Below are 16,126 nucleotides of genomic sequence, written 5' to 3'. Positions count from 1 at the left end.
TCCGCTCGTCGTCAGTATATTAGACTTTATCCAGAGCGCCGAGCTCCTTCGAAACAGATATTTCCAAGGCTGGCAAAGAAATTTGATGAAAGCGGTAACGTATTAAATGCTAAAAAGGTATGCCGGAATCATAATGTTTTAAATGAAGAAAATCAGATCCAGTTTTCTCTATTACTACAGTATATGAAGAGACAGGTATTTCTCGGGGATCAATCCACTCAGTTTTGAAGGAATATAAATATATTGCATTACAATTTCGTAAAACTCAAAAACTAAGTGTAGAACAATGTTAAAGGGTGCAATTTTGTTTGTATTTTTTAAATAGACATAATAAGAAGTTCGTTCACTACAAGAAAGGGTTGTAATACATAAAATACGCGATATTGGTCTTTAAAACCCAGGGGTACCAATCAATTGATGTATGCTGTGGTGTCATACATGGGCATATTTTGGGTCCGATATTTATAAATCAAAAGTTTAACTGGAGATCATTATTTGCAACTCTTAGAGCACCAAATAGAACAATATATAGAAGATTTACCTCTAAATATATCAGCGCTGATTATATAATAATAATAATAATAATAATAATAATAATAATAATAATAAACCTCAACCCCTATAAAATATTATATTGTATATAAAAATTAAAAATTGGATAGAAAATTTTAGGACTGAACTTGCTCGAAAATCACCTTCAATTTGCTTGTTGTTGTTTAATGGTGATAAAGCTTTTAAAGAGAGAGGAATGGTATTGCAAAATCTGTAAACGTTATAGGAGAAGCTTCTTTGAAAAAGAGACGTCCTGTGTGGTGGTGGAGAGATAAGATTCGTATATTCGTAAAAAGGATTATTCGTACATTGCACTTTAAAAACCGAAACGTTATTCCTGCAGCAATATGTTTATTGAAACGCAAATTTTGACATTTCCGAGTCTATACGTATTGAATTCGTCAACGACGGTTAAATCTAATTAGAATGAGCATATATGTACGCGTTCAACCAATGAACATTATAGTTTCAGATAGAATTATAACCTAGATATTCCAGAACATAAAATAAGTTCGGCAATATACTTAATAAGCTTTTTAATAAATTACCACCTGGGATGAGACGGATTTCGGGCATCGGTCAGTTTAAGGGCGAGGTGAAACGATTGCTTATCCTAAAGGCATTTTATTCTGTACAAGGGTACCTGCAGGGCACTTTTTAATTCGTGTTTTAACCAACGTTTGTCCGTTTCAACTTGTGTTTGTTTTTTATAACTAAACTAAACTAAACTAAAACTAAATATAGATATTGAAATATATAATTTGAAATTAAATTTGGCCTACAAACAAATAGCTTTGGTACAGGGTGACCACGCCCTCAAAGTTGTATCTATTATTTATTTATAAATAGTGTATATATATACTGTAGCTTGCTAGTAATTTTTATAAACAAATGATCACATTGTCCTACAAATAAACTGGTAGGATTTTTTAGTCCTACACGCCCAGCCATTATTTTGAGAAAAGTTGCAAAACAAACAAAAAATGAGCAGGCATCAAATCATGTCAAATTGATTATTATGTAAAAGTGATCAGCAACAGCTTATTTTTTAACTAAGTTTTGAGATAATCAGATAAATAATCTAAACCAACATTTGTCCTACAATTAAAACGGTAGGTTTTTTCAGTCCTACCCTGGAAAATGTCGAAAATTGCCCCTGACTTAAACGTGATTACATGTACATACCTATATAAAATCGGCGGTATATATTCGCATCAACGCGCATGCGCGTAACATAGCAACGTTGTATCCAGCACACGCATACAACATACAATGTGCATTAAAAAGTTTATAACATTTAATTGTGAAGGTGATCTTGGAGTGTTTTCTTTGTAATATACACCGTGATAAACCTAATTTTCGTGAAAAAAGAGAGACGATAAAATTCTGTAAATATTTCATGTTAACAACAAAACTAATCTAGGCCAATTTTATTTACCGTTTCCACGTACTTATTACTTGTATTATAATGAATGGGTGTACCGCATTATTTGTTATCGATTAAAGTCAACGGAAAAAAATTTTGATTTATTTACCCTCTCCTCTTTCACTTCACCCATATAATCACCCACTTATTTTTTCAAAAGTTTATCGATCTAACACTGTCATGAGTTAAAAACCAATATAAAAAAAATCGGCCTTGAAAAAAAAATGAAAAAAAAGTTGATTTCTTAAATTATAAATAATAATGAAACAACTTAATTAAACTCATTAGGCATATTTCAAGAACAAAAAGAAAGTTAATCGCTCAACTCATTTTATAGGTTAGACCGTAATTTAGAGGTTAAACAGGAATAATGTTCAAGAGTCGAACTTGCAACCTATTTTTTGTCGGACTAGCTAAATCTACCTATTTTTGTGTAGGGCATTAATTGATTTAGATAGAAAATGTCATAAAGTTTCATTTAATTTTGGTTAGTTGAATGAATAACGTATTATCGTGAGGTCAACAACTTTAAAGTGTGGGACTGAAAAATCCTACCGGTGTATTGGTAGGACAATGTGATCATTTGTTTATAAACATTATTAGCAAGCTATAGTAAAAAATTTAGCATATTGACCATCACTTTTTATAAATAAATAATAGATACAACTTTGAGGGGGTAGCACCCTATACCAAACCTATTTGTTTGTAGGCCAAATTTAATTTCAAATTATATATTTCAATATCTATAGATGTAGCTAAAAACTAAACTGTTGCTGATCATTTTGGTATGGTAACTAAATTGACATGATTTTATACCCGCGTGTGTAGTAGTAGGAAAAGGTTGGGCGTCTTCATGAAATGAAACGATTTCCAAAGAATTAGCTTGTTGCTTATCATTTTGAAAAACGTTCCAGGGCTCCCGGATTATTCACCAGTGCCTCCGAGGATGGCAGCTCTAATTGTATTGCAAAAGAAAATTAAAAACTAGTATAAAACAAGTCAATAAACAATTAGCCCTAAAGGTAAGAGAACTGAACAGAAAAAACTGTGTTTACGGTACCGATGAGTACATAAATTTAAAATTTTGTTTCGTGTGTTTTGTATTTTTATTCGTATATTGTTTTATTATCTTTATATTTATTTGTTTATTTTGTTTTAACTTGCTACACATACATTTTGAATACTGTGGTTAAATAACTAAACCTAAACCTATACCTAAGCCATTAATAGGGAAAGTTAAAACGTTAGTTTTGCTTTGTTTGTTGTTTTTATTTTTAGAAAATTATTTACCAAATGTACGTCACACCTTACTTTATAGTGCATCATGGCGTCACACATTTCACATCGGTGCAAACTTCGATTGCGTGTAAAATTAGCTGAATTAAAAAAAATGACAGGTGTGCCCTAAATCTACTAAAAAACATATTGGTGTATTAGAGAGGAAAAAAGTTTTGGTAGTCCGGTTGTCTCGTTTGTATCCTAATCACCGAAAGTATTTGTTATTACAATTCCCGTCAATAGAAGACGATTGCAAACAATTTTAATGCCAGCTAATGCGAATTTTGCAAACGCATCGAAAAAATCGTTATTAATTTTTTGCGTAAATAATATTTAGCTTTTATGTTTCGCAACGTTTACGTATAAAAAGATATAGCGGCAAAAATGTCCGCATTATTTTGGCTTTTCCATTTTTTAAATCTTAAAATTATCGCAGCTAATTTAAGGTGATTACAACTTTTTATTGCCTACTTAAACGGTTGTAACTTGTTGTTGTAAGTTATAGCCGCTTGCAAGTAATGACAACTGCTGGAAATTAGTTTTGAGATTCTGAAATGACCACCAGAGGGCGTAATGACCACCTTGAATTTTAAAACCAGTTTGATATTAGTAACACTTAGAGTGAACATTGTTTTAAAGCTGAGACAAATTCAAATCTTATTTGTTAAATGCTTTATCGTTAAAAAGGGTGTTAAACGTGGTACGATTGAGACGATTGAGATTCACTATCCTGCCACCAGATGGCATTTTCCGGCGTAATAAATAATAGATATTTTTTTACATATCAAGCTGTTTTAGAAACTGATTTTGATGGGAGATTAGACGCCTGTAATTGCCTAAATTCGATGGTGGAATATTATGAAACGATGAAGTTACTTTTTCGAGCGGATGCGTGAAGTGGAATATCAAAATCGGTTCTTCAATGGCCAAATTTATTTGAACTTTTGAAGAAATCAATTGACGACTTCATTAGGAACAATGAGGAGTATGAGACTGCACACTTTTCTCACAAATTTAGGAATTTTTTTAGACCGGACTTATACAAACCGTTGGATGGGAAGGGGCAGTTCAGTTTCGTCGCCCGCCAGATCTCCAGATCTTACCGTCCTAGACTTTTACCATTTACCATTTTACCACCACCTTTGAAAATATGGAGCGACGCAGGATAATTTTTTTTATTTTGCAAAATTCTACCAAGCCACACTATTTTCGGTATTTTCGAAAAAACAAACAAATTAAAACCTGTTATACCGTAAAGTAAGATGATCATTGTACTTTCCTACGTTTTTTTGTATTTAGTTTTGTATGAGTTCATTTACGAATATTTCAGTATTATTGAATTGAGGGTTTGAAGTCAATGTCAATGTTGAAGCAGAGTGGGTATGGTCTGTTCATAGATATAATAAAGTGTCCATTTGCTTTTGAATGGGATTATCCAAGGGTGGTCATTAACATACAATGCAACAAGATTATTACCTAAAGTTTCGGAATTTTAATTCCGGTAAAGTTGTGGTCCGTAATAGAAAATAATTTTTGACCTACCTGTGTTTAATATTCCTTGGTTTGGTATACTGCTTAGTTTAAGTTTATTAGTAATCATTCTTATTTCGTGTGTAATACAGCGTATGTTGAATTGTGTGCGAATTATTCAAAATATGTGCGAGTCTAGTGTATCTCAGGACATGCTCCCGCCCAAATGTAGAAAACAAAAAAAGTTATAAACAATGTTTATTTGACTCTCATTGAACGTGGTGCCAGCAAGCAAGCATCTTTAGAAGAAACGGCCACAGTGATGAAAGTTCCAAAATCAATTATGGAAAATTGTGAAACCGGTGTTAAATGTGGCAGAACTACCTTACCAACCAACACATGGGTTTTAGATTTAAAAAAATTGACAAAAGGCAAGTTTTAATGGAATCTTAAAATTCGGAAATGGCGACTGGAATATCTAGAAAAAATTAGGATTTACAGAGAACAACACGGGCCAATCATTTACTTGGATGAAACCTGGTTCGACACTTATGATACCCCGGAAAAGGGTTGGGTTGACTCAACTGATAACTGTAAAACAAACGCGCCATCAAAAAGAGGTAAAAGAATAACTATTTTGCATGCTTGGCTCTAAAGATGGTTGGATTCCAAATGGACTTTCTCTGTCTGCGAAAAATATTAAAGACTCTTCTCTGGATTACCATGAAGACACCACACCTGATTTATTTGAAAGTTGGTTTAAAAACAAACTAGTTCCAAACATTCCTCCTAATAGCGTCATTGTAGTGGACAATGCAAGTTATCACAGTAGACAGTTAACTAAAACCTGTTCCTCATGTGACACAAAAGCAACAATCCAAAACTACACGTATAATAACGACATTTATTTTCACGAAGATTATACCAAAAGCAATTAATTGAGGTTCTACAAAGCTTGAACCTATAAAAGGAATACGTCTGGGATATTGATATACCACTGTATATTTAATCCCATTGAATATGTTTGGCACCAACTGAAACCTGCCATTCGTCGTAACAATGTTTTTCCCGTATTAACTCCAATGTTCTCAAACTTATAGAAACCGAAGTTTTTAACATCCCTCCACAAAGTTGGGCAAATTCTGTTAAACATATCGCAAATAATATAGAACAAATAATAATTAGAACAGGCGATGATAGCGACAGTGATACTGATATATTATGTGAATAATTTTAAGTAATTTAAGTAGGTAATAAAAATAATTTGTAATTTTATTTTAGATTAAAACATAAATACATACATAAATAAATAAATATTGTTTAGTATGTTTCCTAACAAAACCTCAAATAATTAAATTCTAAGCAAAGTACGGACCTGTTCGGCCACATTTCATTGTTACAGCTTGCCAGGGTTTTCCTTAATTCGTATCAGTTAGTCACTTTCTTATATCTATGAACACACTTTATTTATATTATTATATATTTATTGTCTTTTTTTTCATTTTGTAAAATCCTAGCAAGCCACAAAAATTCGTTATTTTTGAAAAAAATTAAAATAAAAACCAGTTATACTGTAAAGTAAGATGATACTTGCACTTTGCTATGATTTTTTTATGTTTGTCTTATTTCGAAAAAAGTTTTTTTACGAATATCTCAGTATAATTGAGTTCAGGGTTGGAAGTTTTTTGCATAACATGGCCCATTATTAGCTTGATTTCAATATAGAAACAGCGTGGGTACTTAAATTATCCAATTTTATATTTTTCATTTTTTATTCTCGTTTCTAATAATTTGTTCATACTTCCTATTATTTTTTTTTTCATTTTGCAAAATCCTACCAATCCACAAAATTTTTGGTATTTTTGAGAAAAATAAAAATAAAAACCAGTAAAGTGAGGTGATATTTGTATTTTACTACGTTTTTTTTTATTTAATTTTGAATGCGTTGGCTGCAGATTGTCTTATTTCGAAAAAAGTTTATTTACGAATATCTCAGTATAATTGAGTTCAGGGTTGGAAGTTTTTCGCATAACATGGCCCATTATTAGCTTGATTTCAATACAGAAACAGCGTGGGTACTTAAATTATCCAATTTTATATTTTTCATTTTTTATTCTCGTTTCTAATAATTTGTTCATACTTCCTATTATTTTTTTTTCATTTTGCAAAATCCTACCAATCCACAAAATTTTTGGTATTTTTGAGAAAAATAAAAATAAAAACCAGTAAAGTGAGGTGATATTTGTATTTTACTACGTTTTTTTTTTATTTAATTTTGAATGCGTTGGCTGCAGATTGTCTTATTTAGAAAAAAAAATTAATTTACGAATATTTCAGTATAATTGAGTTCAGGGTTGGAAGTTTTTCGCATAACATGGCCCGTTATGGCCTATTTATGCGTTCGTTACTTTTCCTCGTCGAAACTCGCGAGTACTAGTTTCGGCTCGTCCCCAAGACTCACCAGGACGATGCCACTGACATTACGACGACCGAATACACCGAATTTCCGCGCACCAACACACACAACCGACACAAAACCAACTTCGAAAATCGCGCCAGTCCGTCGCGATACGATTCGACAGTGAAACTGAATCGCGGCGGTCGCAAAAGAATTTACAACTTTCCCGTTACCCCGAGTGAATGGTACGCCGGTGCAAAAATCTAGGTCGGGCCGAGAAAGATTATTTCGGTGTGCCCCAAGGCCCCGTCTAGGGCCCCCCACCCCGCGCGTTGCCCGAGCGCGTCGCGTCACGGCTTTTCGAAAAACGAAAAAATAACAAATGTTCGTTCAAAGCTCGAGGATCTTCTTAGACTCTTTGGTTGAGAGTGCGGTGTATCCAAGATTCGTTGCCGTTGCGGGATATCTCGGTTTTGATATATTCAACATGAATTGAAGAAAAGGAATGGACGTAGTGATTTTAAATATATTGTCATTATCAAAGTGAAGTTGCTGGATATACTGAAAAAGAAGCTGGAAGGAAACGAAATGTTTTAACTCCAAAAGTCGAATTAAGTTCATCCATGCATTATCGTTCAGTTAGTCCACGTCTAAAGTTGTAACAAATTATTGCACCAAAATGCTGCTCCCGATTAACCCATTTTGTACCAGTGGTGCGTTAATGCACCACGTATTCTATGACTTTTTTTGTCACATCCAGCAAATATTTTTGCACAATTAGCGTGTTCTTAGTGTTAGTTCGTGCCTTGTGCAGTGAACGTTAAAGTTCGTAAAATATGGCATTTCCGAGGTATTTGACTCAAAAGGAATGAGAAGCGGTTATGGAGGAGATCGTGACGGATGAGGACAATAACAATGAAAGTCGTAAGTCGTAAGTATTATTTCTTATATATTGTAGCAATCCATTCCTTTTAAATTTATGCTAAAAATAACCTGAAAAAATATTTACAGAACATATTGATGCGGTCTATATTCCACCCGACGTGGATACCATGACTAACGAAGAAGGTATGGACGATAACCTAAATCTGCTAGAGTTTGGGGAACCAACTGATATAGTTTTGGAACTTTCGAGTTACATGCACCAAATGATACAGCTGTCCTTCAACACTCCTGGAATTCATCAACTACTGCACCTGAATGGGACTCATCAGATGATGAAACCCTGGAATTCAAAGGATAGGCTTGCTTCTACTGTCAAATGGAAGAAAGGTCAGATTGGGTACACTCACACACCTATATCCGATGAATTTAGATCATGTAAGGAACTAAAAAAATAGGTTTTCTGGAAAAACTCCGCTTGAAATATTTTTCTGTTTTTTGATGACGAAGTGATTGAAAAAAAATGTTCTGTAAAATATGCACAAGACCATAACTGCCATGAATTCTCGTTGTCAATAAATTAACTTTTACATTTTGTAGGCATTTTATTGTTCTCGGGTTATCATTCATTGCCACATATTTAGCATACATAGTCTACGCAATAGATTCCAATCGATAAAGCCAAACATGCACTTATCTGACAATAATCTGTTAGACAAAAATGATAAATTTTCAAAAGTTAGACCCTTCTTTGATGTAATAAATAAAAAAATCTTCATTTTGGCATATTTTCGTTCAACTTATACATAGATAAACAAATGGTACCTTACTTTGGTTACCATTCCTGCAAAAGATAGATTCAAGCGTAGAATTACTAATTACAGGTGCCAGGTATTCGGAAAACAATGGTGGCAGCCTTTATTTTGTAACCAACTGGATAGTTTAATAGAAAACAAAAACAAGAACAAAAGATTTCCCAGGTAGATTTTAAATCTTACAATGGGTTAAAAAAAAGCAGAATTTGAAGACGAAGTGGAGATGGTAGTCAAACTTAATGACAATGTAGAAGCAAATAAAAAAACGGATCCATTTGTCTTCGGATGCTAAACACATTGTTTTGAATGTTTACAATTTTATAATAAATTCGGAAGGGGAAGTAGGAGCATCAATAAAAACAAGTGACATTGAACGTAATTGTTAATTTGTACTAATTTTTTATGTACATGTTTCAAGAATTGCTCGGCGAAGAAAATTGAAGAACATATAAGGGACCGCGGTTCTGGAGTAATAAACAGTAGGCGAAGTTTATCGCGGGGTCGGTTGTAAAAGCACTATATTCCTGGTGTAAGTATACCTATCATGTATTTTGGCTATTCCCATATAACTTTGTTGTTGTTTTTGGGAAAATAAATATTATTATTATTATTATTATTACAGTGCGTTCTTGAAAGTTTGTCACACGTAATTAAGGAGCCGCAACTGCTGCCACCACACGCCACTAACCAAAACCATTCCATATATACACCTAAGCCGCTGTCGGCAGTGCGAATCGCCCTGTATAAACACGTACCGCTAACAAAGTCCCGGATTTTGATTTCTTATATTATCGCGGTTTAACGATATACCGCGGATATTGTTTTTGCTGCCGCCGCCGCCGCACCAATACTTTCTAATAACAAATAACATTACCGAACGACCTTTACGCAAGGCTCTGATTACGCCACGCCCAAGTGGCAGCGCGAGGTTGACATTTCTCCACACATTTCACAACTCGACCGGTATACACGTTCTCGTACGACAGTGAACCTGCGGAGTCGCGCCTATTCGACAATTAAAAGCGCTCCATTTTTCTTCTGCTCGCGGGACGTCAATTAGATCGCGGCCGCGCCAGCGGCGGCGCACCAGTCGGGTCTTTGTATTCAAACGCGCAATTTTTATGTTAATAATGACAACAATAATAATAATAATAATAATAATAATAATAATAATAATAATAATAATAACAATAATAATAATAATAATAATAATAATAATAATAATAATAATAATAATAATAATAATAATAATAATAACGACCTCAAGCTCTTTGCCGATTCCAGGAGAGGATTGACTTACTACATGTGTTGGTCAGTTCAGCAACGATTGAACTGATGTGGCTTTTACATGATGAAAATCCATTTATCAAAATAAATAAGAACTAAAAGTTCAGATTTTTACGTGAAAATATAAAGGGTTGTACATTTTTAAAAAATCATCAATAATAAAGGTGTTTGGTCCGGATCTTGCGCGCCGTTTGGTTAAAGAATTTTTTAGATCGCATATGCCATCTTGGAGAAATGATTTTTCTCTGCAAGTGCAGTTTTGAAATTTTTAAAAATACTTCCTGACCCCCTCCCCCCAGCCCCCGCAATAGGCTTCGTTACGGAGCTAAGCTCTATACATCTATCAAATTTTGAGTGGATGGCTTCAAATTTCGGACATAGGTCTACAGAGAAACGGAGAACCGATAACGGAGAACAGAAAAAAAAATTTTTTTTTCGACGCTGACGATCGATTTTTCGAAAGTAACAAGATAAATATATTATATATAAACAGGTAAACCAGTGTAACCCGAAAGTAAAACTTTGTATATATAGCTACACTCTGATAATAATTATTTTACAAAATAAACTAGACCTACTGTGCCTGACGTGTGACAAATTCGTTTATAGAATAAAAACAATACTCTTCAAAAAACTTTTTTGATAATTGTTTAAATTTTTTAATGGAAGTCGTTTAACATCAATATTTTTGGACTGAAAAAGAGTGTTTGCAAAAATATTATACAAATCTAGATTAAGTTTATTTTTTTTGTGTAGTACACAACCTCGATCTTAATGTTAATTGTCAGCTTTTTGAGTCACGTAGACAGGCAAATTTGAGTAGATATCAACTAAAGATTGAAGAATAATACACGGTAACGTAAGCATTTTAAATTTTTGGAATTCTGTGTGTACTTTAATATCTCTAAAAACAAAAAAGTTACAGCCAATTAAAATGTTATCAAGACAAATTGAACGCACGGTACAGTCTAGCGAATTAAAAAATGACCAGATGACTTCTTCCAAGCAACCAATAGGATTTCAACAATAACACATTTTTGTAGCGGTCGAAATGTCGTGAAAATATCGCCAACTCGACGAAAGAGAGAGAAAGAGCTACGAATCGATCGATATTCGGGGAATTGGAATGTCAATGACATCGCAACCGCACTATACAGGCGTTCAGGCTTGTCCACCAAAGTTAATACAGGCGTTTAAATTTATTTTATAGATAGGCGGTCCCTCACCTTAGACTTCATTACAAATTCGAGTTACGTACGCTTAAAACAGACTGCATTATACAGGCCTAATCTACGCCAACTTTATTTATTAGGCGTGTCGCACGGAATGCCAAACTAAAATCAACTATTACTGGATATAATTGGCGAAAACCTAACCCTAACTTTCAAGTAACGTGCCGACATAAGTTGGCTGACTTTTACCCAGGGAACATTCAATTCAATGATGCGTTTCACAGAGAACTGTTGGGCCCAGGGAACATCAATTCAATTCAATGATGCGTTCCACAGAAAACTGTTGGGCACGACTACCAGGATCATTCGCCCAACCCAGGGAACATAATCGTATCCTCGAACGCATTCTTTTCTACTTCTGTTAGCCAATTATACCAGGATCATTCGGCCAAACATTACGCTACATTTTTACTTATACTTAGATTTTGGTTTAGTGTTATCCGTTTTTGATCAAACTTTGTTTTTTTTTGCCCGTTATTTTAAACACTGACAAATAATTAACCGCCACTACTAGGCAGCTTTCTATTAAACAAAAACAAATCCTGGTCGACTTTGTATTTGCAAGGCGAGAGATTGAAAATGGCAAACAACCTATACGAAAAAGGTTACAGCTGCATCATGGAAACAGATAACTGTAACTATAAATTCGATATAGGGAGGAACTATAAAAGTAACCCTGCTGTGGATTTTTAGCAATATTTGTTCTTCAGTTTGTTGTTGGTAATTCGCATTATTACATGCCAGTTTGCATGTTTTTGGTTCTTTGTAGACCTGGATGCAATGCAATACTAATATATGTAATTTGTTTTTTTTTATCAGAAAAACTTTCACAGGCTACTGCAATACTTTTTACAAAACTCCGGTCCTGTTAGCAATTTCGACTTGGTAAAAACCGACGCAGGAGCAATCCAGAAGTTTTGTAAAAAGTATGTGTAATTTGCTTGGTACGGGGTGTCCCATTATAAACAACTAAATGGATAACCATGTTACTTTCGAAAATCGATGAAATCGAATTTTATATCTCGGTAACGGTAGGTCCTATGGCATCGCCGTTGGTACAGAAATGATCACCGTCGAAAAAAAATTTTTTTTATCTGTTTGTCCGTTCTCCGTTCTCGTCTTTTGGATTTTCCTGAATAACTTTCGAACCGTTGGAACTAAAAAATTGAAATTTGCCTCTTTTTTAACCCTTCATGAGGTACATAAGCTTGTAAGAAATGGCCCTGATCCGAACCGGTATCGATCTTTTTTTTGCAATTTTCGACTGTTTTTTGAACCTTGCTATGAAACACGATCAGTGTCCGAAATTTGAAGCAATCGACTTCATATTTGGCACATATATGCAGCTTTGCCCTGTGACGAAACCTATTGAAAATGGGGGAGCTGGGTGGTCGGGAAGTATTTAAAAAAAAATAGAAATCGCGTGTGCAAGAGTCTACAAAAAAGACCATTTTTCAAAAACCGTTTACAAGAAGAAAAAATTCCTGAGCCAGAAGACGTAGAGGAAACGACTCCATAAACATTTATTCTTGACAATTTTTCAAAAATATACAGGGTGCGCCACAAATTCAAAAAAACTGAAAAATGGGTCCCCCTATTATTTAAAATTTACAATAATTTGAAATCTGTGTTTTAGATGTCAGTTTCTTTTACATGACGATATAGCCCATATAGACAGCTTAAACGTTTGCCTTTACGGTTTTTAAGTATTGTACAGGGTGTTCGCGATATCCCGTGCAATATTAAAAAACATAATAAGTACTTCAAATTTGCGTCTACCGACTTTAGACTTGGGAGAGAAACTGAAGCCTGGACCCGTATTTAGACTGTTTAAATTGAGAGTAATAAAATAACGCGAAGTATTTTTTTTTATTTTTCAATTTTTTTTTGTGGTTATTTTGGCATCCAGAAAAACATCTTTTCCTCCAAAGGCATTCATCCGATCGGAAAAATTTTATATCCGTAATACGTTGGAGACCCGGCGCTATAACTTTTGTTTCAAGCATTTTTTCGATTATATACAAGGTGTTTTATGTATAAAAGTACACCATTGGATTATGGACAGATAAGTGACGAAGCTCGTGATGTCGACAGAAACGTCACTGAGGATTAGCTGAAGAAGACGTGGCCACAACTAGCAGAAAAGTACCCCGCTGACGAAATCTTTGATGCTGTCGAAACTGGTATTTTTGACTCCAGACAAAACTCTTAAATTTCGAAGCGAAAAGTGTGTGGGTGGAAAACTTTCTAAAGAACGTTTAACAGAAATGGGACCACCACCAACCATTCAACAAGCCATATATTGAGTTAAGCTGCTAGAGAATTTTTTTATGTATCAGGGGAATATGCCCCTCTCGAAGAAATGGTGAAAATACAAGCCAAAGTACGAGATGCGTATTGGCATACTAAAAAAATTCAAAAGAAAATGACCGATTATTTGAAACATTAAATGTAGTTTAAAAAACCTAGCTTTGTACGTACTTCTAATATATCGTGTTGGAACAGTAACATATAGCTTTTAAAGATACGAAAAGGTTTGACAACTTTATGGTCAAAGAAACCAAAAAGATAATAAACGCCTCTTTTTTATTAGTCAAATAAAAAAGAAACATATGCGTATTCACAATATAATACAAACAGTTCCGACAATCAGGGCTTAGTCTAGCCGAACGGGCTACCCTACTGAACCCCAAATCGTCGGATTATTGCACAATGTTTTTTTTTTTAATTATATGAGAAAAATTAAAATATAATGTGGTAAGATAGAGGTATAACGTAACGTAAGATTAATAAAAAAAAAACACTATTTACATTGATAGAAGCTGGGAGCTACAATACTATTCTTTCAAGAGAATCTGTACAGCAGAAAAAGAAAATTACATGTAAAACAAAAAAAAAAGCATATTTATGGACATTGGCATTGCACACTAAACAGGTAACTCTTATATAACTCTTATATAAGTAAACGATCTCTGGTGACGTGGCACGGAGTGATTTTATTAATAAATCTGACATTCCCGAAAAACAAACCTATTACTTAAAGATAAAGTTAGCACAGGGTCCATCAGGACCTTCATCGTAAAATTACCCAAATGAAGTCCTCTGCGATTCTCCATTTTCAACCAATTAAGCTCTTTAAATATGTACGAGATATGGTCATATCTTCTTCGTCCTAAAATAAGGGGTGAATATGTATTGTGCACTTTTTTAATTTTATTTTTGTCTGCTACAAGACAAGGCCATAAATAAAATCGCAGTAGTTGAAACTAGAAAGCACAAGAGATGATGATATGATTTTTGAATTAGGATTTTAATATATTACCTAAAGCGGAACTCCAATCCAATACAATACCCAAATTTCTCGGAGAGCTGACCATTGAAAGCCTGATACCATCAAGACGAATATCCACATTATCATTTAGACACTGCTTATTAATTTCTGGACCGAAACGCATTAAATTAGATTTAAGAGGATTAAGATTAAGGTTATGTTCTGAGGAACGTTGTTGTAGAGGCGGAAAACTTTTCATTATTTTTGCTCCTTCTGCAGTATGTCTTCTTGAATCATTATTAGGGATTACATTATTAAAATATTCTGCATCCGTATGTTGTTTCAATGCTCCAGTTTAAAACATCAACAAAGTATCATCGAGGTTAGAATCTTAGCGAGAGCTCGTTGTCTGTGATGGCCGAGCCGCATAGGACGGAGAGATAACCACAGACTTTTTATCGGTCTGTGAAACCAACTCCAAACAAAGGGTGGGGGATCATGTGATCGATCCCATTCTCGGTACGTATCGCAAAAAAAAAAGCCGCAGGCAGCACACGCCGAAACTTCGTACCGTTACAACGCAATTAACTCGGCCGGTAAAAAGGCGAGCCACATACCCCGATTTTTTTCGCTTCTAGTAATTAGTAACATGCTTGGCTACGCATAACCCATCCGATTAGCATGCGCGGCTTCGTGGGAAAAAAAATCGCTTCGAAATTTCGTCGGTAGATACTTTCACCGCGTTCTAAAATGCCCGCTACGCTCGCGACTGCGCAAAGGTGTTTTAATTTGCAATGACGCGACGTTGCTTAGCAACAGTGTCGATGCGATACAAATAAACCGAGATGACGTAGTAACAGTAAATATAAACGGATTTTCACGAAATTATATATTAGTTTTACATGACAATTGTTTCGACAACACCGTGTCTTTATCAAATGTAATATTTACAAACTACCTGCTACTACATATAGTGAAAAATGACAATAAAACCTGAATTAACCTTAAAAGAATTCTCACAACAACATTAATTAAGGTTTTATGGTCATTTTTCGGTATATATAATAGCAGGTAGTTTGTAAATATTACATATGATTAAGACACGGTGTAGTCGGAGCAATTGTCATGTAAAAATATATAATTTCGTGAAAATCTGAACTTTTAGTTTTTATTTATTTTGATAAATTGATTTTCATCAAGTAAAAGCCACCTCAGTTCAATATACTAGAAGTACTTTTATTGCGCCGTTCAAAATGTCTATATTTTGTTTTATAATTTATAACATAGTTTTCCAAAAAACTAGAAATTACTCTTCTGTACAGCTGTCGAAATGTTTTAAGACAAAAACCGGTTTTAAATATTTCCAAAAACAAACCCGATCTACAGAATCTAAATGATTCTTTCAATACAAGAAATAGAGAATAGGGCAATGTGATAATAAATAAATGTAAAAAAAAGTAGGCTAAAAATATTACACGTTTTTACTGCCCCATTTTTGTAATTTCCAAAATGAGG

General features: G+C 34.1%; 1 protein-coding gene across 6 annotated transcripts in view; it reads right to left on the bottom strand.

The window, feature by feature from the left end:
* Positions 1-16,126, bottom strand: part of LOC132699753 (protein dimmed) — a 78,482-nt gene that overhangs the window by 24,559 nt on the left and 37,797 nt on the right. Inside the window, exon 1 of one of the 6 annotated variants that reach the window (XM_060666634.1) lies at positions 7,188-7,296. The exons of the other annotated variants lie outside the window; for them this stretch is intronic. The gene's annotated coding sequence lies outside the window, so the exon portion shown is untranslated. Of the gene's footprint in view, positions 1-7,187; positions 7,297-16,126 lie in introns of those variants that run through there. 6 annotated transcript variants of the gene reach the window in all.

The sequence above is a fragment of the Cylas formicarius genome, unplaced genomic scaffold, assembly GCF_029955315.1.
Source record: "Cylas formicarius isolate icCylForm1 unplaced genomic scaffold, icCylForm1.1 PGA_scaffold_3__17_contigs__length_32017465, whole genome shotgun sequence".
NCBI classification, from domain to species: Eukaryota; Metazoa; Arthropoda; class Insecta; order Coleoptera; family Brentidae; genus Cylas; species Cylas formicarius.
The sequence above is the reverse complement of the archived record's forward strand: the minus strand, read 5'-3'. Positions and strand labels throughout refer to the sequence as shown.